We start from the raw sequence: 24,222 nt of genomic DNA on the forward strand, positions 1-24,222 counted from the left end.
AGCATTGGTAAAAGCCAACAGCCAACATAAAGGCATGGATGTAATAGATGAAAGACAGGAGGAGCAACAGAAAGATGCTGTTGAACAGAATTGTACAGAGGCAAACCGAGGCAGTGTAAGAATATGTGGAAATAACAGCCCAAGGGACAGGCGGACAGATCTGCAACAAGGACAGTAGCAGGAAGAAGAACAGGGACTAAAGGCACCAGAGTGTGAAAAACAAGTAAAAGAGCAGTAGTCCAGTAGGAAAACTGCGCCCTCAGGCAGCATCAAAGTCCAAGAGGGAAGACAGACACAACATGCCGTCCAAACGGAAAAGACCGTAGTAGTAGTATAGGCGGACATCTCAGGTGAGGACTGGACCGTGACTTGTGCCTCTTGGGTCACATTCCTAATGCATCCTCCTTTGCCACAATCCCCAGGGGCTGAACTCAACATGTACCAACTTGACATTGTCAACATCCGGTCCCCTCCAACCATCAGTGTGACTTTGACAACCAAAGGGTGCAGGCTACTTTCTACAGCATGAAGTGCATCAAGCACATATACAGGCAAGAAAATAACATACATCACAATCAACATCAATAAATGGACATTTCAATAATGTACTCACCAAAATTGAATGCAGACATGCCGTGGAGAAAACATCCATAATCCCCACTAAGGGTGTTAACACAAGTAGTACAGCAGCAAACAGGCCACAGATATGACAAAAGTCCAATGCCCTTGTGTAAATGGTTGTAACACCGAACAATCCTTGCGAGCCCATGGATAGGGGAAGCAGGAGTGGCATATGTGAGTCAGGACCCCAAGCCACAAACACATACACAAGACAAGCTTGAAGGGCCCAGCTGGAACAGACAGTGATGCTTTTAAAAGCCACAAAGCACCACACTGTCACATGAATGCACAATAGACAAACAATTTTAAACTATATTAACTAATTAAACTAACTATAAAAATAGAAAAAATGGCCACATATGACCCGGGGGGAAGGCCCCCAGGAGGGAGGAGGTACAGGGTGCACCACAACACCCACATGCGATGATGTTGAGATTTAAAAAAAACCTCCATGGGCTCAACGCCTGCACGGCCCGACCTGTGTGGGAGATAAGTCGTCGTCCTCCACACCCTCTGGCTCAAAAGGTGGACATGGCACAGTACCCTGACCACTCCTATGCGCAGCTTGCCCCTCGTTGTCAGCAAGTCTGCAGGACTGGTGAGCCTGGTTCTGTGCGGCATAGGTCAGCAGGCAGAACCTCACGTGATACGCATGCTTCCTCTTGCAAGGTAGCACATGTAACACAGAGTTCTTCCTGCATGGCCTCGCATGACATCTGGAGTACCTCCCGGCAAGCATGTAGCTCAGCCAAGATGGTATTCTCAAGCTGCTCCAACCTCTCCTCTATCCGCTGCCTCTGGGACATCAAGAGCACACCCAGAGTAGATCTGAGGTAATCCTGGTCATCCCTCAGGGCCTTTGTGTGTGCCTCTGCATGAGCAGCAAGTGCTTGACGCAGAGACACCATTTCAGCCCGGCGTGCCCTGTCTGAGGCTTCCATGCCCAGCCTGAGTGAGTGGGCCATGGACTGTGCTGCCTGCTGCTGGAGATCCACCTGCCTAGCAGGGGGGAGAACGGATTGGGCCACACGTTCCATGCTCTGAGCGATCTTATCAATTTCTGCCCCTTTTGTTCGGAATTGGCAACCATGGCTTGCTCCCACTCAGTATATCCCGGTGGTGAACGGCCACCGTGTTGCTGGGCCTGACACCCAGATGTCCCAAGGAGCCGCAGTCCTCGTTGGGTTGGCACCACCCACGGCTGCAGGACTACATCCCTCTGTTGCCCCAGGCACATCAGCAACTGGTGTGGAGTGTGACCGTGCATCCCGATCCACCACAGGCGGAAGTTCCAACACCATCTGGCCCCTCAGTTTAGGTGTCGCGGACAGAGGATCGTCCACATCAGAATCACTCACCGTCGTCGAATGGACATGACGCGCATCCAACTCAACATTGTCGTCAGAGTGATCATCCGGGCTAGGCTCATTGCCAGCCCTAGACACGATGGTCTGGAGCACAAGTGGGTTCTCGTGACCTACCACCCCACAACCCCCACTTGTGCCGGGTTGCAGATGTGATAGCAATCCTGTGTCTGGAATGACATCACCATCTTCTGGCTTCATTGTGTCATCATCTGCAATGTGGGAAAAACAAACATGAGTACACATGTCAGAAGCACATAACCCACACACACATAGACATCACATCGACAGCCAACACATGAAGCAGACATGTCACACACAAATGAAAATCCGGCATGCCTCCAGTGGTATTGATATGCAAACACATCCCAAAAGCTGAAATTGATATGACTAAATAGCAAAGCCTACACATGTACAGAATGTGTATATACCTCCATTACACACCACCTCGGTCAGGCACATGTCACAGGCAGAAAAGACAGATGGCAACAAAAAGATGGCACATACCATAAGCATGTTTGAACTGCAAAATGGCCACAGCTGCAAGTGAATCCAAACACACAATGACACACGTAATATGCATGGACACATGCATCACTAAACCATCATCACCAATATAGCTTCATCCATCTGCAGCTCGGCCCGAAACCGGGTGTCATGGGCCATTTAGATATAGTGAATGTCCCGAGCAAAGCGAGGGCCTGCAACCAGGCATGAGCAACCATAACGCCCAGTACGGTCTGAGCTGCAGGCCATGAAGCCTCCATAACACCCCTCAGGGCCTGATTGAGCACATTGTGCTATGAATGTGCCCTAAACCATTATTCTGTGTGTAAATTCATCACAGGCAGGCCCCACCAGATTAGCTAAGTGGGCCTGGGCGTACACATACTGCACAACAGTGCACCTTCAGGATTATGCCAGTTGAACATAACGGGCGCAATGCTGAAATCTCACCAGCATTAACGTCAATCAACTACATATTAGTCAGTCAACAAAAAGCTGCGGAAGACACATGTGTAAATGAACAGTTTTGCACACACATAAGTGAGTAGTCGCAATGTTGCACTACACAACGTTGAAGCTGCTTGCATATGTACATGTGAAAGTGTTCAAAAACACCCTTTTCCCTATACACCTGTATTGTGAACATTAACAGCAACCGATAAAGCAAAGCAAGCAGCTAAAACGCTACTTGCTTTGATGTATGTAAAAGTGTACACATACACACGTGAAGGCAGCTCCACGGTCATTAGAACCCGATTGGCAGGCTACATTCAATCTGCGGCCTATACCAGTTGGTATAGGCCGTAGACTGAACAATCAACTTTGCTAAACACCCACTTGGGTGTTCCAATACTGAGTACATATGTCACAGGTTGCACTTGTGCCCGTGGCTTTCATGACAGTGAAGGGATGACAATCTAACCATACATGCCAGGTCACTTTGACATTGCAGTAGAAGTTGGTTGATTCAGTGCAGAACATGTGTACGTTACTGACTATCTACATGAACAAGTACATTATGATGTCAATCAATAAACATGAAGGCAGTGTAAGGGCAAGTTCAGGCATCATGTGAAATATGCATCTAATGGGTTGCATGGCTACAGGCAACCCCCCCCTTTGTGAAAATGCAGGGAGGCATTGCATGGCAGCGAAAGGTTGACCAGAGAACTGTGTGTTGGCAGAAAGTGTTGACTAGCGTCAATTACATCATCTGAGTCAACTAACACCACAGCAGATGAGAATGGGACAGTAAGCAGGACACCTGATGAACCCTCAGTAGTACACCCATTTGTGCAGAAGCCACTACACCAGTTTAGCAGAGCCAGGGGACCTGAAACAGGGGGAGGCATGTGCCCCACACAGACTATGACACCCTAAACATCTGCGTGATGCAGGACTGAGTCAGAGTGGGCCTGGAATGGAAGATCAAATGCCATCAAATGTATGTCATCCTGGACACGTACTACAATGATCATCCTGCCAAGGACAAATAGGGGCATACATGGAATGCACATGCAGCATGAATGGGCATTCATGTTCCTGCGGAGCATCTGCCATCTGCACAGTCCAATTGAGACACCCTGCATCAAGGACAAAGGATGTACCCCACTGTATGTGTCTGGCAGGTTGGCAGGGGGAAGTGTGCATGTACACAGGAGCGTCGAACAGACCATTGCAGTAGTCCAACATGATACCCATCAGTGCCATGGTGAAATTAGGTGCAGGGGGGTGGAGGGGCAAGGGAGCATGCCTACATGGAGTACCCGCATGCAGGCAGAACACACATGCATGTCAGTCATGCAATGACATAGTCCCAGTGCTGAGTATAAAGACACCCCAGGCTATATGCAGAAGGGCCAGTGAGCTGGAACATGGACCGGAGGGGCAGCCGGGTAACTAGCATGTGAGTAGGGTGCAAGTGTGGTGATGAGGACATTCCCTGACTGCTCTACATGCAAGCTGAACAGCAGGCATGCATCAGTGAAGCATTGCATGACTCGCACATGAGAACCATGTACACAAGGTTAGGACTCATCTGTTCTCTTAGCACAGCTCTCTTGGCACTGAACTTAGTTTTCCGCTATATTTCCCCATCTTGCTGGCCTTTGTGAGGTTTGGTTTCTCAAGTCTCCCTGTTTCTTTGTTTTTCCTGTTTGACATTGTTTTCTGTTGTCTGCCTTCTCTTTTCCTTTTGTGTGCGCCCTGAGGCCTTTGGGTTAGTGGGGCAATACAAGAACGCAGATAGATAGATAGATATAGCATGTAGTGGCAGTCAAGCACAACGCATCACTCAAGCAAACCACACATGGTCTGGACAAACACGCGACAACACGCACTGGACGGGGCATCAAAGTCCAGCATCTCTCCCACTCCTTCGTACAATTCTGCCGGTATGAACTTGTGAGATCTTCTTCCTCAGGTGGTGATCCACTGCCAGTCACATGAGTCATGGCATAATTGGAGGCACGCTTCAGTTTAGCACTGCGTCGGAGGTCATCCCAATGCTTTTTGCACTCCTGAGCTGTGCGCACCTCATGTCTGAATGCACTGACACCCTACGCAACATGTTTCCAGTGGAACAAACGCTGGGCAGCCGTAGTGTGACAATTCGGGCCCACTAGCATATCATGGTTGTGTCTAGACACGTAGTCCACAAGGAAGTCCAGTTCCTGCTTGCAGAAAGGCGTCTTCCTCGACATTCCGGAGGCCGGAGTCATGTGTGGGGTCCCAGCCTCGTGTGCAGGTGCAACCTTCCTCCTCTTGGACTGTGATCCAGAACCTGACTGGCAAATATCGCCCTGATCAGTAGGGGCAGTGGCGCTGGTGGATTGAACCGAGGGAGTGGCAGGTGGAACAAGGACGGAAGCCCTGACTTGCGTCAGTGGCTGCAGGGTGCCCTTGACTGGACCCTGCGCAGCAATCTCTGCTGTGCCAAGGTCATTGACCGGGACTGTCCTGGATGGTTGACTCACAGCCAGGGTGGTGTCGGCTGCATCTGCCCATGCACTTGCCAACACCCAGCTGCTCGGGGCAGCAGATGACAATATTACCCCAGCGACATGTCCCTTTGTCAGGGCAGCCCTGCGTGCACTTACCGTGTGCCTACTGACCTCCTGGAAATCATCCTGGGACTCTTCATGTGCCAATGCAGCATGCGCTGGCCGACCCTGAGCCTGGGTGGTGGTGTCCACAGCTGCACCTGCAGCTACCACTACCCTCCAACACGTGGCACAACATTGTGCCAAAGTGACGTACCTCTGCCTCTCCCCCCTCTGAAGCCACCCTGGACACCCTGGAGTCCACGTACTCCCTGGTCACCTCAGCCACGTCCCTGACCACGCCCACCACGTGGAGTACGCCCAGCTGAGGCGCCCCTCATTTTTCGTGGCCTCCCAACCATGGCGCAGATGTTGTAGTGCCGACACAGATGTAGTTGTCATGATTCCTGACCCTTATGTCCCCAGCCCTCCAAGATGTCAGGCTGGAGCCAGGCCATGATCACCTACATGGCCCTCAAGTGCCTCTCCATCCCTCCAAAGACCCACTTGGAGTCAGACTTGGCCCTTGTGGCACCAGACTCACTCACTCCCATAGGATAACATTGAGGATTGGACTTGTAGTGCACTGATGGGGACAAGATGGATGCCCCCACATATTTCGGTTCCCAGAACTGCATGTGCGCTCTAGTCTTTTGGTTGTCGTTCAGCCCTGAGACAGCTGGGATACCCAGAGACTATTTAAGCCACACCCAAGCTGAGAAACATGCTTTGTGTTTTCTGCACCTGCAGCGTGACACTCACCGTGTTCGGATCGGTCTCCAGTAGGCCTACATCTTTCTTCTGCGCTCAGCTCCTGCAAGAACAAGAACACCGTTAGGAACAGCCTTACATTGCAGCGCTTCTGCCCATCATTCATCGCTCCTTCTGGTCTGCGGGCATCGTCGGCGGTGTCATTCCCATTCCGGCACACCGCTTCCTAAGGAAAAGAACAGAAAAAAGGCATTAGTAAGCATTCTGCAAATCTTTGCTTATTTTTAAATACTGTACAAGCTTCAAACGCTTACCTGAATCCCAGCTGCTCTGGAGGAACTCTGTGTCCGGAACTTCTCATCCATCTGCTAGAGGGAAAACACACTCCAGGTTAGCGTGGAAACATCTAGAGGTGCCGCATACAGTGCTTACTCACCACACTTGTTCTTCATAACCAGCATCCACGCTGAAAACATTGCAACACCTAAAAGACACAGAAAAAGAACTCAGTCCAATGCAAATACGAAAGGGGTGCATCGCGCATTGCGCTCTCACTTACCTTCAGTGCTACTCATCTCAGCAGCACGCCGCCATCCCCGGACGCCGGCCATCATCTAAGGAAAGAAAGGAACGAAGTTAGAGAACTGTTCAAAAGACTCATTATACTTACCTGTCGGACTCTTGCCAGTGAAGTAACTAGGCAGCAACAAGCCTGCATCAATCAACGCGCCCCTGCACTGAAAGCAGGACGGAGAGCACACTATCCAAGAAAACAAGGTGAGCTGTGGATCAAAGGGAAGGGTTGGACCCCGGGGAAGAAGGGGTTCAAGCACACAGAGACAATAGGGAGTTAAACTCTACCAATCCTGTGTTTCAGGCCCAGTCTCCAGTCGAATAGCCTCCAGGGAAGGGTTTGAGGTCATAAGAGGTCAGAACAGGCTGAGTGACAGCCCCGTGGATATCAGGTGAGCATTACAGTAGTAGTGCCAATGGGAGGGGTACACAACAATTGTCCTGGGCAATTGGGGTGAAGGGGATGGGATACTAGATGTTAACAGCACCCATGTGCACCTGCAAGGCGGTATGTGATCCCGGTGATGAGGTGATGGGTCACGCAATGCTCAGGCACCCCAAAACTGCAGTAAAACCATGCACGCAACCCCCGGTAACCCATGTGTGCGGAATTAACCTCCTGCACTATGCGGTGGTACCCAGGGACACGAAAAACACGTACGCGTGAAACACGCAAGCTACTATGACCTTGAAAATGGGTACGCGATACACAGGGGGACCCGCATTGGGAAAAATAGCATGCGCGACTCACCGTCTGACTAGCGTGGTAATGAAAAACATGTGTAGCCAATACCCATGCCAAAAGAAGAGATACGTCCTTGATCCGCTGTGAAGTTGTGATGGTGCGTGAAACAACCAGAAGTAGCAACACATGTGTCGGTCTCCACGAAAGGCACGTACAGCGAACTGCCGGACCCGCTCACCTTTAACCCATGCCGAGGGAAACGCCTGTGCGCGTCATGTCACTCACGCGCTTAGGCCCTTTACTCCAATTTCACGCATTAACACACGGATGTGCTGTTTTTTCACGTGCTGAATCGCTATGCACCGGTGTTACATCACATACGCGCTTACGCGCTAAGGGCCTTTCTTCAAATTACATACTGATGTGCTGTTTTTTCACGTGCCAAATCACTCCGTATCAAGCTGGCCACGTGACAACAAACGGAAGACCACGCTCCTGCCCAGAAGGCCATTTTCCTTCCCCCCAGAGCCCCAAGCAGACTCCCACCAGCCATCTGCTGCTGCCTGCCTGCCTGCTGGCCAAGTGCCCTGCTATTTGGTGCCTGCACGTCAGCCATCTGCAGGGGTCCAGTTTCTGTGACCACCCCTGCTGGAACAGAAGACTCCCGACTGAAGTTCCATCGCTCCACAGGCCAGCACCTGGACCCAGTTGCCCACCCACACCTGCCTCAGGGGTTGCCATGTCGGGGGAAACACCATCAGACACCACTGGCAACCCCCAGCCAGAGAGGCAGAGGGTTGCCACCTTCACAGCAGGAGAGGTTGGCATCCTGGTGGACCAAGTCCTGGTGCATTATGATTCCCTCTACGGAAGAATACGCGCTGACAAGGATGGACGGGAGAGGATCTGGCTGGACATTGTGGTTGCCATGAACGCGGAGGGGGTGGCAACCCGCGACATACAACACGTTTGTAAGGGCCGGGAGGATGTAAGAGGATTCAATTCAACACTACAGCTAAATCAATGCCTAGTCTGGGATACTGAATGGAAACCCTTATTGATATATCTTTGTGTCCAGTTCATGCGTTCTGGATGACTACCACTGTATAACACCCCTCTCTTGGAATCCTCCTGACCCCACTGAGCCAAGAAGTAGTTCTGTTTTGCAAGTTAAAAGGTTTATTTGATAATTTAAACAATATATATATATATATCACGCTTTATAATAAATTAATAATTGAATATCACACTGAATCTGAGCAGTAATCAATAATGGATAGTCTGGCACTAGCACACTTCTTTATAATCAATGATGAGTGGTTATAGGATGGATAAGATAGCAACAAGACTTTATGGTTTCAAATGGAGGCAAGGTGGAATGAAAATGCAATACAGAAAATCTCAATATGCGTTCAACAAAACAATGTAATCACTTTTCTCTGGCAATCCCCTCCCCCCTTTATGCAATGCAAGGAAATGGAAGGAAAGCACACAGTTCTCAGAAATGCAATCAAATGTGATTCAGTTCACCCCAGCAAGCTTAGACTACAGAAGTTTGAAACACAGGCCCAAAATGCTTTTATATGTGCTGGCAATGAAGTGGAAAATATGCTAAAATGCTTTTAATTCCCTCTAGGAGGTTCAGGGTGAGTGAAATATACTCGGGATGAGTTCAGGCTCACTTTAGCAAAAGATCTAGGAGTAACTAGCAGGTTAAACGAATTTTTGGCAAATGAAAGCAAGAAGCTTCTGTTTTCACACGTGGAGAAATTTGCAAATCGCGGCAAATTCGCGAGTGCGTTTTTTGTGATTGCGGCACAACTATAGGGACTAGCACTATCGTTTAGGGGTCCTAGGACAGCCTAGGATCTCAGCTTCCAGATGAAAGTTACTACAAGTCTCTAGGACAAACGGTCACGGAGATATGAGCGATTAAATAAAGGTCGTTTTTCAGATTTGAAATTTTAAAGTTCAAAAAGACAAGTGATAGCTAGCAACTAGAAAATGACAGGTGATAGCTTTTAGGCAGTTCTACTTAGATTAAAATAGATTGAATTATATTATTTTAACTAAGAGATTAGTTCTGCACAGTTTTGCTAGGTACTCACAATATATTTAGAAATAGAATGGGCCTCGCCACGGATCTGGTCAGGTTTTAGACTGGACTCTGGTCTGATCTCTGCACTTCACAGTGATCTGAGTCAGCTCTCTCTGGTTCTGCTAACAGCGGTCTGGTCTGGGTCTGCTCTCTCTCTGGATTCTGGAGATTGATGGATTTAAAGTCTGGATCTTTCTGCACAGCTTTCTCTAGAGATTGATGGAGGTAAAGTATGGATTTTCCCGGCAGAGCGTCCCGCAGCAGATGGAAATGAATGTCTCTATCTGTCCTGACTGTCTGCTTTTATGTGTTTTGAAAATGGGTGTGTGTGCAGCATCACTAGGCTCTACCCCTCTTCACTTGTCATTGGCCACTTCATCCGCTTCCACTTGATTGGGGGAATGAAATGAAGTGTCATCATGATGAGGTCTGTTTATGCTACAGAGAACCCACCCCTGTCAAATTACACACAATCTATATTTTGACCCAAAAGACATATTTCATAGCTACACAGTGGTTTGAAATTACATGCACCCATCATGCATCACAGGAGGTATACTCTGTCCAAATCTGCTCTTCCTGGGAGCTTGCATTCAGAAATGGCGACATTTGCACTTTTTAACTGGTTTCGCAATATCGGACATTAACCCAAATTTACACACATGTGCGCAAGGAGTATGGACATTAGTTGATGAAGTGTCAGATTTTTCACATGCACACATTTTGAGTAATATCCTCTTTTCCGCTAAAACCCCCCTGAACATACCACCGGGTCCTAACACGTCTTAAAATGTGGGCAGAAAAATCACAAGAATTATGGTATCATTTAAATAATTTTCAGAAGTCCGCTCTATGAATGATCCATCTTTTTCTAAAACCATATTCTGGCTACAGGGATGTGTCTTTTCAGGTCACATGGTACAGAAACCAGTCTTTCCAGTTTCTGCCAAGCTCAGAGACCCTGCCCCTCCCAGCTTCTGCCAAGAGGAAGCTGTTTTACGACATCTGCAATAAACCATCTGCCTGGGTGAAGGGGGTTGCATTGTTCAGAGCTCCTGTATTCTGTGGGGGCTCCCCTTAATTCAATTATCAGAGAGATGGCATATCCTTAGTGTGGCCAGCAGGAAACAGCCAGGCCTGGGAAGTTACTTGTGAATCACGTTTCACTCCTGATGGGGGTAGTTGCCAGGCAAAATTGGAATCTCTTTAAGCCAGTTTTTAGCCACATGTCATTTCTGTTCCCCAGTTTTCTGCATTCAAATAACTAACAATTTTTTACATATGCAGCTAGAATGCTGATTCTAAGTTTAAAACTATGACATTTAAACAATTGCAGCCTATGTGACACTCAAAAGTAGGTCACTCATTTCTTTTAAACATTTAGATTTTTAGTGTCTTTCAGTCCAAATTTACTTAAACTGCTGAAATCCACAGCTCAGCCAGTCTTGTTATAAACCTTCAAGTCACTTCAGAATATAACTTTTCATCCTCTTTCCAGATTTTGTATGCCCACAAGACTTTATTCTGCCAGATGTCCGCTGGTGTTCAGTGAGATTTTTGGATGTGTTGCAAATAGGCATTTTGAGCTGGCATTCAGAGAAACAAAAGGTGATTTTAAAGTGCGGTTTTTCCTTTGGCACACATTTCACTCATGGCACCCCGGCCCATCCTGCTTGCATTGGTGGGTGGCAAGTTAGGCAAACATTTTAGTGTGCACAACTGCGCGGTTTTCATAGATTCTGGCGCACATGTGGGCTTTTTCGGCCATCTTGGATTTCCTAAACCCACAGCACCAAATGTTGTAGCCTAATAGTCCAAACGTGGGTCAGAACACCCAACAAATCCCCCCACGTGACTGCCCTTTGAATTTGAGTCGATGGGGAGTCGGGTGCACAAGGGTTTTGACCCATGCACTGGTCTGTCCGCATAATCTTCTTCCAATTCTGCAAATGGCACAGTTCAGCATCTTTTCCTCCATCCGGACGGATCGATCGGTTCTCCTCGCCGGTCCTGATGGGAATATTGGGCGGTACCCTGGGCCCCCTTGCGTCATCCTCCCAGTCTCCGGATCATCCTCCTTGGCCGGTCTCCAGGTTTTCTTTCTACTAGGACGACAAAGGAAGAGCGGCAATACCTACTCATAGACGTCTTTCCACCACTGTTGAGATAGTGGGGCAGCATATGCATTTCATCATAACGAAACATTAGATTCTTATTTTGAAAAAAAAAACAGTATAACTAAGAGACAGTTTCATGCAAATCACAATATTTTAGAGACTAGATGTGGTATGTTTTATGGTTGGAACTGAATTAGTCTGAGACAGTACCCGCTAGGATTCCAGAGGATTCCTCCAGTTGTTGCAGAGTGTGCCTGGGATGGCAACATTTCAACTGGTTTATGTGGAACCACTTGTCTTCCCCCGCTGCCAAAGGACCTTTGGGGATGTGGATTTTGTAGGCCACAGGGGAGATCTTGTCGATGATCTCAAAGGGTCCATTCCATGTAGGCAAGAATTTCCGCTGTTTTGCCTGGTTTCTTTGGAAGTTGTATAGATAGACCCGGTCTCCCACCTGATATTCCTTCCTGGAAGTCTTCAGGTCATAGTGGGTCTTCATGCTATCAGCCGATCTTTCTAGATTCCGCTGAGCGTAAGCAAAAGCATGTTGGAGGTGTTTCCTTAAATTCTCCACATACTCATGAGTAGTGGAGGCATTTATCAGTGTCTGCTCTTGGGTCCTGTAGAGCAAATGCTGGGGAAGCACCATCTTGCGCCCAGTCATCAACTGAAATGGTGACATTTTGGTTGCAGATGAAGGGGTAGATCTGATGGCCATTAGGACCAGAGGTAATCGGATATCCCAACTTGGCCCAGAATCTGCCACAAACTTCTTTAATATGCTCACAATGGTTCGGTTATATCTCTCTACTGCCCCAGAAGAAGCTGGCCTGTAAGCAATATGCAACTTCCTTTTGACCCCCAGTATCTCCCACATCTTTGTCATTACTTCACTGGTGAAGTGGCTACCCCTGTCTGACTCAATCCTTTGAGGTAGACCGAAATGGGAAAAGATGTGGTTAATCATCAAGGCAGCTGAGGTTTCTGCCTTGCAATTTGGGGCTGGGAGACATTCCACCCACTTGGTAAACAAGCATGTCACAGTCAACATGTACTTATTCCCCCTAGCAGAGCGAATCACGGGGCCTACAAAGTCAATTTGTAAATCTGACCATGGCAGGGTCATCCCCCTCTTTTGGAGAGGCGCACGGTGTGTGAGGGATGTTGGCTGAAATTGTGCACACACAAGACAACCCTTCAAATATTGGTTGAGGTCCTGGCCCATGTGTGGCCAGTATGCAACCTCTCTTAGGATTTCCAATGTTGTGTGAAACCCCCTATGACCGGCGGTGGCCGCATCATGGGCGTGACTTAACATCAGGCTTCGGAATGAGGTAGGAACCACCCACTGATCGTGGCCAGCTTTGGATTTCCTTTACCAGCAAACCGTCTTGGATTCAGAACATTTTTTGGACATTTCATCAACACTCTTAGGTCCTCTTTCCCAATGTAATCGGTATCCGTCAGGGGAAAGTTCTCAGGGTCCTCAAGGTGCTGGTAAAATTTACCAATAATTGGATCCCCCTTCTGAGCGGTAATCAAATCAGCATCAGGGGTCTCCTTACTCCATTGTGCAATTGAAAGGTCGTTGTGAGCATTTGTCTGGGACCTAGTGATAGCAGTGACCTGGATTTCCCCCAACAGGGACTCAATCTCAATTAGATCCCCTTGGATGGCCCCGGTTTTGGCCAGCTGATCAGCTAAGTCGTTTGCAGTTTTGTCTGGTCCCTCTACTTTGGAATGACCCTTGATCTTTTTCCAATAGATGGTCATCTCATTCGAGGTGACCAGATCATCAATGTTTTGGATCAACTTCCCATGTTTCAAGGGTTTGTTGTTAGCACATAACATGCCTCTGGTTTTCCAATTAACCAGGTGCTCCACGAACCCGTTCCGTACATAATCTGAATCTGTGATTATGACCAGTTCGTGGAGTTGATGCTGGACAGCAGTGAGGATGGCCTGATGCACAGCCATCAATTCTGCCACCTGACTACTTCGGGGACCAATTTTGTATCCAGCGGAGGGTTCTGGGGACTCATTCACCCATGCATTCCCTACGCCAGCCACCAGTTCTTTCTCCCCGTCGTTTTCAACATGGTAAGAGCATCCATCCACATATACAGTGGGCATTCCCTCACTCTTGTCTTCTTCAAAGACTTTGTGTGGGGAATTAAGGTATGCCTCCGTGTTGTCCTTGATTTTTAGACTTTCCCCCTGGATAAACGGGCGGTAATTCTTCAATGCCCACACCGTTGCCAGGAGTGCCTTCTCACAATCGTTGAATTTTTCCTCCACAGAGGATAAAGTTTTGCTCGCATAGGAGATTACTTTATTGACCTTGTCATGCTTTTGGTATAATACTGCCGTCAAGCACGTATTAGAGAACCCCGTCTCCAGGAAGAACTCCTTGTTTCTGACAGGGTAAGCTAGGCAGGGCGCTTGTGAGAGGCTTCTTTTGAGTTGTCTTACTGCCTCGGCTTGTTCTGTACCCCATTCCCACTTGACCCCCCCCTTCAAGAGATGAATCAGGGGTCTGGTGATCTCTGCGTAGCCCTCAATGAACTTTCTGCTGTAATTAGTCAGTCCAAGGAGGCTCCTTAGTTCCCGCAGAGTTGTGGGGTCTTTCAGTTTCTGAAGTGCTTCCACTTTCTTTTCCTGGGGACAGAGACCCTGAGGAGTAATCTCATGCCCCAAGAAATTAACACGGGTTCTACACCACTGTGCTTTCTGAAAGGAAAGTTTTGCTCCGGCGGCCCTCAACTGCGTCAGAACATAACGGATCTCCGCTATGTGTTCCTCCACAGATGAACTTTTGATGAGGACATCATCTACATAAACCAGGTTACCCCTCGCACCCAGGTCGGGCATGGCCTTATGTAGGGAAATGTTGAACTCATTACCGGAGTTAAGGTATCCGAAGGGAGTCCGGGTCCATGTGTATTGCTGGCCCCCAAAGGTAAAAGCCAGCTTGTATTGGTCCTCCCTACTGACAGGCACGGTCCAGTATCCATTGGTCAGGTCTATTGCAGTGAATACCTGTGACCCCTGAATCTGGGCCAGCCCTTGGTCAATGTAGGGCAGAGGCCATCGGGAAGTATGGACCCGTTTGTTGAGCTCCCTGAGGTCGGCGCAGAGTCTCCACTGGCCGTTTGGCTTCAATATTCCCAGCACCGGATTATTGAAGGTGCTGTGGATGGGACAGATTATTCCCCGGGACTCAAGGTTCTTAATTATTTCAGTAAGGGACTCCATTGATGCGAGAGGCAAGCGATATTGCTTCACAAACACTGGAGTCATGCCAGGGTCCGTGGGGATTGTTGTTGTGTGGATGTCGGTGCGGCCACAGTCATATGAGTCTACCGCAAAGAGATCTTGGAAATCCAAGAAAACTTGTTTCAACTTTTGCTTTTGTTCCAGAGTCACACATGCATCAGCTAGGTTGACTCTCTCTTCCACCATCTGCCTGAAGCCTGGAAAGACTTCTGGTTTGGCTATCTCCGCGGCCTCCTCCAGCTGGGTGGAGAAGTCCCTGGTCAGAGTGCTGATTTGGACTGGAGGCTTCAGGTGGGAAAGGCAGCCCTCATGGACCTGGAAAATCACCTCATCCCTCCTGAAGTCACAAGTCACATCTTCCTTACCATAAGGGCAAGAAGTGTACACCAGGAAGTTCCCCCCATGCCGGGTAAAAATCCTGTCTGGTGTTGTATTGTCATCACTGTCACTGTCAAAGCAGTCCTTGGGGATTGGCCCTAACAGTTCATTACCTAAATCTATGGAAAAATGTCGGTCATCAACCGCCATTCCAATAATGGTGCCTGCGGCTAAAGTAATACTCTTTAAGTCGCTGTTATCCACCTCTATTAGAATGGTGTCATGTTCTATGTTGACTAATGGTGTTGGGTTTGCCCCTAACCCTTGCTGTTGGAGAGAAGCATTTAGATGTATGTAAGCATCAGGGTTTTGCAAATATTGTCCTCTTTTAACTTTCACTTCCAGGAAGAATTGTCGGGTCCTTTCTGGGATGGTGACTTCCTCTTTGATCTGAATTTCAACTGCATAAGGTAGCAATTGAGCTGACCTAAATGCTTTTTCTGGACCATCAAAGCCCATGGGATTATCCGCTAATCGGGACCAAGCTTTGAAGTTTATTAGGTCCAAACTAATGGCAAAGCGATTGAGAATGTCACTGCCTAAGTAAAAGGCGACAGGGACGTCTCGCACGACCCAACAATTGTGGACTATGCTCTTGTTGCCAATGGAGATTTTGAGCATACACCTGCTTGGCAGGAGATGTTTGGAATTAGGTGCTTCCAGGTCCATTCCCCATTTGTCTATCAGTTTGAATGTGGGAATGGCTGGATCTTTTGGGAGTTGGCGGAACATGGCTTCGCTGATGAAGCTCTTACCATTGTTCACACACACTCGAGCGAGAACAGAGTCCTTCCCATCATTTAATTGGACAGGGATGAACAACTGCTCTCCAATTTGCTGAATATCAGCCAGGCTCTGAGCTGATTTCACATCTTTCTGGACTATAGGAGTGGGAGTTTCTGATTGTGGATTAGTATAGAATCTCAGAGTGTTTCCTTCCAGCGTGGAGTACCACTTTAGACTGGAAGGAAGGTTGATTTTCAGAAATAGAGAGGACCCTCCATCACCAGTCTGTTGTCCTACTGCTATTACTGTCACGTCTGGAATTTGGCTATTCTGGAACTGAAATTCTACTTGGTCAGGTTTTTGTTCAACCATGTGGCAGGTGCCGTTTAAACTAACATGGTTGACACTCTGTTTTAATTTTATTGGTCGGCTAATTTTATTGGTACGCAATCTATTAAGGGTGACAACCTCCTCAGGAGGTCATTCCCCAGTAAACAAGGGGTGCCCTCTGGAGTCACAACTATGACCGGGTGTTTCAACTTGTGTCGCCCAATTTTAATGTCCAAATCTGCCGTCCCCTCGACGGGAATTTCCTTCCCGTCAAAGTTCTGGAGTTGTCCAGGAAGTGAGGTGAGAGGAATTCGGTAATTCCCTCCCCTTCCTGCATTCAGTTCATCAAAGGCCCTTCTGGACAGAAGGGTAGCTTGAGATCCCGTGTCCACCAGCGCCAAAATTGTACCCTGCCCCTGTACTTGTACCGGGGCATAGTATCTTCCCTCCTTCTCCTCAAGGGGGCACAGATAATGCACATTTTTGGACAACTGGTGGGCTAACTTTCTGGTTTTGGACATTGCTAGAGAAGAGATTTGGGCAGAATTCTGTTGAGAGCCTTGGGAATCTGAAAGAAAAAGTTGGCAACTGGAGATCAGAGCCATTATGGGTTCCCCTGGCTCCGGTTCTGGGCCGCCCCCCCCTTTTTGGAGGCAGTCACCAGAATGGGTTTGAACCAGGGGATTTTCTTGCTGTTGGTTCTGGGATGAGATGGTGGGCGGCGGTAGCTCAGTCTCCACATCTCCCCAGTCTGGACTTGCATCCCTAGGGACCCATTTTTCTTTGGGAGGAGTTCCCCCCTCTCTGAAGGAGAAGATCCTTTTCCCAGTATCCTCTGAGGATCCCTCTCCCTCAAATTGGAAGATCTGTACCTCCTACTCAAACTGTGTCTTTTTGGGTCTTTTGTTTCTCCTACCCCCCCTCTGCTCCTTAGGAGGCAGACTTTCAGGGGCAAGAGATTTTGTTTCCGGTTCCTGGGTTTCCAGGGGCTGTTTACAAGTGAGGAAGGAAGCTTCCTCCAAGGCTTTACACCCCCCTTCCCTTTGTGCCTCCTCCCTGGGAACCGGTGAGTTATCGGGGTGCTGCCCCCGTCATTGTTCTGGAGCACCAGGTCCAGTTGGGTGCGCTCTGCGCCGGCATGCCGATCTGAGGGTTCTGCTGAGCCCTCAGTATGTGACCCAGATTCCGCGCCATGTTTTGAACCTGGCGCTCTAACTGGGAAACCCGCTCAGGCTGATACGGGGCCCTGTTTTCTCCCCTGAGCTGATCCCGTGAAGGGTAGCTATCCCTTCTTTGGTAGTACCCCTGGTTAGGAAGATTTGGATACCCCTCCACCCTTGGCCTCCCCTCTCCCGGATTCGGTTGTCTGGGCTCAGGGAATTGGGGAAAGAAGGGTGGAGGATTTTGGGGCTGGAAATTGGGTGGATACCTGGGGAAGAAGTTCTGCCCAGGATTTGGAGAATTTCTGCCCTCCGGTGGGAAGTTAGGAGGGAAGTTCCCTGGGTTAGGTGCTTGGCTGGATCCCCCCCCTTGGGCTGGAGGAGTCCACACATAACCCAGGATGGGTCTGTTTCCCTTGTAACGGGGGCTTACATAATCAGGAGAGCGAGGGACCCCATTTGTGGGGCTGCCTCCCTGGCTCCCTGTCTGTGACTGGCCCGAGGACCTTCTGGGCCTAGCATTATTAGGTGCAGGTAGGTTTTTAGGCCCCCCCATCTCCAACTCTAAAACGGGGGTGACCTTTACCTCTGCCACCTTGGCAGCAGCAGGGGTGCTGTTAGTTTTGGGGTTTTTGGGCTGGTTTTTGTTTTCCACCGGTTTCTGAACCTCGTAGATGCGGGTGGCTTGTTCAATGACCCATTCTAAAGATCTTTTCTCATGAAAATCTCTCACGAGCTGGGTCATTATGTATTTGGGCAAGGCATGGAAAAAAGTATTAACAAATTCTCTGCTGTCTGTGCGCACCCTACTGGTGGTCTGCGCAAAGGCACGTTTCAGTTCTTGCACAAACTCTTGTGGGGCCTGATCCTCCCCACACTGCAAATTGTAGGCTGCCTTGCGAGCCTCTTGGGGATTTCTGTGAACAGAAAAATGTTTTAATATGGCCGCCCTATAGGTGGACCACCTGGAATGATTTTGGTCCTCCAGCCCTGCAAAGAAACTGGAGTACTCTGGGGAGAATGTCCACTTTACATATTGGATACAGCTTTGGCTGTCCTTCAAATGGAAAGTCTCCATCATTTGCTCAAACACTCTAAGTGCTCCCAAACAGAATACTTGGCATTCTTATGATACGGCATGATGACGCTCCTGATTGCCTTAATCTGCTTTAAGGGGTCCTTAATCAAGGCCCTTTTTGCCTTATTGGCCTTTTTGGTTCGGTAACCCTGGTCCATTCATCTTCTGACTCAGAGGCACTGCTCCCAGAGGTTCCCGTCTGTTCTTCCAGGTTTTCCCGGATTCTGCGAGCCTGGGAATGGCTGGCAGAATGTGGGGACCTGGTCTCCTGTGTCCTGTACCACTCAGAGGAGTCTTCAGATCCCTCCTTGCTGCCAGGATTTGATGGGTACCCCCCCCCCCACTGACCTAACTGGGCAGAGGTTTTCAGGATGCCCTTAATGGGCCTACTCTCCTGGGGTTCCCCATTAAATTGCACTGTGCTTGGGTGCCCATACCCGGATGCCCGCCCCTCCATTCCTGGGTGGTACTGGCCTATGAGCCCCATGCTTCTGGCTGGATAGTAATCTGCCATCCCTGTGGCCCTGTGCTCATATGCGCCAGGGGACATGGGGGTGGCAGAGTCCAGGGACTGAGAGAAATAAAGGCCTCTGGTACTAGGGCTCCTGGGGTTATGCTCAGGAGTTTCTCTTTCCCAGCGAACCTCATCTCTATCCGCACCTGCTCCCTGTTGCAATGCAAGAGCCTGCGCCTTCAGTGCCTCAGTTAAGGCCTTACTAGACTCTATCAGTCTCTCCTGCATCGTTACCTGTTGTTGGAGCCTATCATTGTGCTGGCAGAGAGCCTCCTTCTCTCTCTGTGTTTCCTGATTGGTCCTGGAGCACTGGGCCAGTCTTTGCTGCAGGAGGGTTACCTCCTGAGCTGTGTCCCTATTGGCCTGCTCCTGTCTTGCCAGAGCCTCCTCCACCCTCCTGGTGTGCTCTAGCAAGTCCTGGTGTTCTTTTTGGAGGTCACCCAGTCCCTGGTGGGCCAGGTGATTTTCTTCCATTTTTCTCCTTAAGTGGCAGACTTCCTGGCCTAAGGTGTCCCTTTCCTGACCAAGAGCTTGAATTTGTGACGCCAGGTCGTCCCTTTGCCTTTGGAAGGCACCAGCTTTCTGGCGCTCCTGATCAAACTCTGCCTGGGTATCCAGGTCTTTCAGAATCAGCTTGTTGCTCTCTGCCTTCACTCTATCTAGATGACTTTGCAGGGTGGATACCTGCTCCGTGCATGCCCTGTTAAAGTCTAATTGTTGCTCCAGCTTTTTCTGGCTCTGCAGTAGGGAGTCCAAACCTTCTTGGTACTCCTTCTGCAAGGCCAGAAATCTGGTATCCTGGTCAGCCTTTTCCTGTTGCAGGATGTCCATATCCCTCTTTATTTTAATGATGTGCTGTCTACTCTCATTTTCTGACTCCTGGCTCCCCTGCAGCCTCTGCTCAGAAGAGGCCAGGTCAGATTGGACCTTCTCTAACGCCATCTGTCGCTTATTCACCAGATCTTGGCTTTCAGTACATTTATCCTGCATGTCCCCCATATATAGGTACAGGTATGCGGCTATCCTAACCATCTTGTCTTGTTCATCCTTAGCTTTAGGAGCCATGTATAGTTCACTCAGGGCCACATGTAGGGGACCCTGATCTCCCCATATATCTGACCCTGTTTCAGTGACCTGTTGCGTGATGGCCTGCAACCAGACCATGCGGTCCTGGTGAGTCCACTCACCTCTCACAAATAACTTATGTAAGAAGTGCTCTCTGGCTATTTTCATGTCTACTAAGGTCGTCTAAGCCCACAGCACCAAATGTTGTAGCCTAATAGTCCAAACGTGGGTCAGAACACCCAACAAGGACTTCAGGTCCAGGACCCTCAGGAAGGCCCAGCACTTCTTGGAAGCAGTGGATGCAGTGAGGCGCCGGGTCCACCTTACCACCAACGACATGAGGGTCCTGGAATGCATTAACCCAGCGCTTCACCGCCAGGTCCTCGAGAGGGAGACCGGTCCGGAGTCGAGCGGTAAGTGTCCAAGCGTACTTATTGGACGCAGCAGTGCATGTTGAGGTGTGCCAGGAGTGTGCAGCTTGGACATATGTCTGAAAAGGGCCATGTATGGATGTGTATGTGCAGGGACATGACCGTGATGCATGTGAGTCCTGTCATGTGTGATGCACATCAATGGTGTATGTGTTCCAAAGCATGATGCACAACTGCATGTGGAGATGCACACTGTTAGGCAGAATCCTATGCAGTGCCCTTAGGGACCACTACACACAATTAAGACTACAGGTGGTGATACAAGTTTTACCTTTGGTACAAGCCTGTACTACTATTTCATAGTGGTAGCAGTGGCGGAGCAGCCAGGCTTATCTCAAGAGTGTATGAGCAGTAGCAGAGATTACACAAAGGGACCACAATTACTGTGACTCAAGCAAACACTGACTCAAGATTTCAGGTAGAAAAATATAAGTACATTTATTTTTAAACCATCCATTATAAACACAACACTTCTATTAAACTTCAATAAAAACCACACGTTAAATATACTACAACTAACCAATTCACTTTGCACAGTATGTCTCAAGGTAAGTATCCTGTGTTTGAATGAACAGGTGTTAGGCACAAAACACGTTACCGCGAATACGATTGCGAACACTTTTTGACAGTTCGGTCTACTAAACAAACGCTTATCCGTGACATGAAATAAGAAGGAGGGAAGACAAGGGCAAGCCTTGAAAATGAAGAAAAGGGATTCACTCAGTTTCCTCAACGGAACACAGTACCTTGTTCCAATGGTGCAGCTGGTGCCCTGACAGTTGTTCCTGTTGGTTTCCCGCAGACCCACGATTCCTGGAGCTTCATCGAGAAGGAAGGACGTCTGAAGGGGTCTGCACGACACAGGGATGAGGCCGGCAGCAGCGACACGGAATAAAAGGTGCGCTCCTTAAAAACAGGAGAGGCTCTTCAGGTGGCTATCCGGACCACTACAGCAGTGTGCAGCAACTTCGACCACGGAAGAGGATCCTCTGGCTGAAGAAGATGAGCTGGTTATCCCCACCAAGCTCAAGGGAAGAAGACTCCGGACTGGATCTTCTCTGAGTCGTTGAAGGGCAGATAGCTCAGGACTGCAGCAGGGCTTCACCGGGACGGGGTAGTTGCAGCAGCTGTCGTTCTCTCCGCTTCTCTTTGGTTCCTTGTAGTTCCGGTGGCGACTCTCTGACTTCTAGCTCAAGAGACCTGCCTTTTATGCGAAAAACCCCCATTCAAACAGCCTGGCTGTCAATCACGCAGCAGGGGGGTTGTCCAGCCTGGACAACTACCCTGGCCATTCATGACAAAGTGCGACTTGGGTTTCCTAGGATACCCTGTGCAGGGGGTGACTACACCCCTCCCTCACATTCAGCACACCTAGACACCCAGGCACCTTGAGGAGGGCTTCTGAGCAGAAGCCTGCCAAAAGACAGTGAACAAAGAAGGCAAACCTAGTTTGCTGCGCAAAGTAAAACACAAGAAGTACTTTAACAAAAAGAAATGGTGAATAAACCCAACCAGAGCCAAAAGAAAGATGATTTGGTCAAGCGGGTTTATGTTCGAGGCTAATATAATAGCCACGAACAGTACCACGTTTATCTAGTATAATCGTGGTAGAAAAGTTAGGGTATATACCACTGCCACCAGCCAAGTCTAAATGTTAAAAGAGCGAAACAATGCTCTAGGAGGTACAGATAAAAAGGGATACGAGTTAAACCTTTTCAGTACTCCATGGAAGATGGGGTGTACTGGATCTGTGGTAGATTGACTAAGTAAAGTTAATGGTAACTTTACCCTTTTCTGGGGGACAGTAGTCGCCTCAGAAATGGAGTCGAGGGAAGTCTCAAAGACAACCCTGTGCCACAGCACTGAAGGTGCTGTGTGACACACACAAAGAAGGGGGCTACTGAAGTGGTGTACTTCAGAGTCCACACTCACAAAAACAGATGGAAACACATAGCAAAACACAGGTAAGAGTGGGGGAAAAGCTCTCACTCTTACCAAGTGGAAATGGAAAAAAATAAACTCCAGAAGTCCAGCAAAGCTGCTGGGGGACTCACTCGGTGAGGGAAATTAGCCATAAATGAGAATTCTCCCTAACACACACATGTTAGTTTTTCTGTGTATGTACTGTGGCATGGTTGGGTTGTGACACATGGATGCTCATTTCACCTTCATGTATGTGCATGGCATACATGTGCGTGTGTGTGTTTCACATGTGTGTGACAGTGAATATGCCATGGATGCATGTGACACAGGCATGTAGGAACCCGATTGGCAGATGTGACATATTTGCCGATGATTGCACTGTGACAGGTGGTGGAGATGTACAGATGCATTTCTGTCTGTTGGTGTTTGTGCATGTGTTCGGCACTCCCCATGTTGCTTGTGACGTCATGCCAACCTTCGGATGTTCATGCTGGTGTGTGTGATGGATGCTGCTGCCTGCTGCACGATTCCTGTCAATTTGTGCATGTGTGTGGGTTCAAATGATATGTTGGGGAGTGTGATGCCATCTGCGAAGTATGACACTGCCACTCATGTGCAACTGTCATGTGTGTATCTGACCTGTACAGTGCCCTGATGCCTGTGTTCTGTCTCTCCCTGTCTGCAGCTTCAACTGATGAAGAAGGCGGAGACGGTGCTGTGGAGCACAGAGGCAGGGATCCCACCACCAGCCGGAGACGCAAGGCCCAGCTCTCCACCCACGTAGTCATCTCTTCCGGAGTGAGGAGTCTGGTGCCGTGTCCATGGCCGCAGCTGCTGAGGAAAGGTCCAAGAGGTGGAGGTTGGAGGTGGACTCCTCGACAGCAGTAAGGGCAGCTGAGCCCCCACAGGGGCCTATGGAGGAAGATGGCACGGAGTCATCCAGGTTGGTGGGGGGTTTGTTTGTGGAGGAGGCCATGGAAGGCCCACGCACAGGGCCTGGAGGGGGGATTCCACTGGTGCTAGTGGTGCAGTCCAGGGGCAGAGACAGGAGGCAGTACAGGCCGCCATCAAGGTGTATCATCTCGCACCAGCAGGGATACCTTCATCCAGACCCGTTTTCAGGGAAGGGATGCGCAAACAACAACTGGTCTTCCTCTCCCCGCGGACGGGGCAATTCATGACCATGTTGAGCCTGTCCTACTTGGGATGGCATTGCGTCAACGTGGTATTCGGGATGATGTGTGGAGTTGTCGTGAGGACAATGCACGTCATTTCAAACACCTCATTGACCGCGTCAGCGTACTAGGACATGTTACCGGCACTGGGTTCCTCCGTGTGCTGGATCTTCTAGCGACCCCCTCCTCAACTGAACCCCCTATGTGCCAGTTGTCCTCTGGGCCATCTTCCTGCCCAAGTATCACCTGGGCACCCTGTGGTGCTGCCCCTGACCCAGCGGCCAGGCTGGTGGAGGACAGATCTCTGCCACAGTCAGGAGTCGGAGGTCCAGCAGGGGTGGCCACCCCACCAACTGAACCCCAGCAAGAGGAGGACGTGCAGGCATTGACAAGCAGGGCAGCAGGCTCAGGGTGGGAGCAATGATGGCTCGGGGCCATCAACATCACGG

This window comes from Ambystoma mexicanum, chromosome 5p (genome assembly GCF_040938575.1).
Source record: "Ambystoma mexicanum isolate Mex_15411 chromosome 5p, UKY_AmexF1_1, whole genome shotgun sequence".
In the NCBI taxonomy this organism is placed as follows: domain Eukaryota; kingdom Metazoa; phylum Chordata; class Amphibia; order Caudata; family Ambystomatidae; genus Ambystoma; species Ambystoma mexicanum.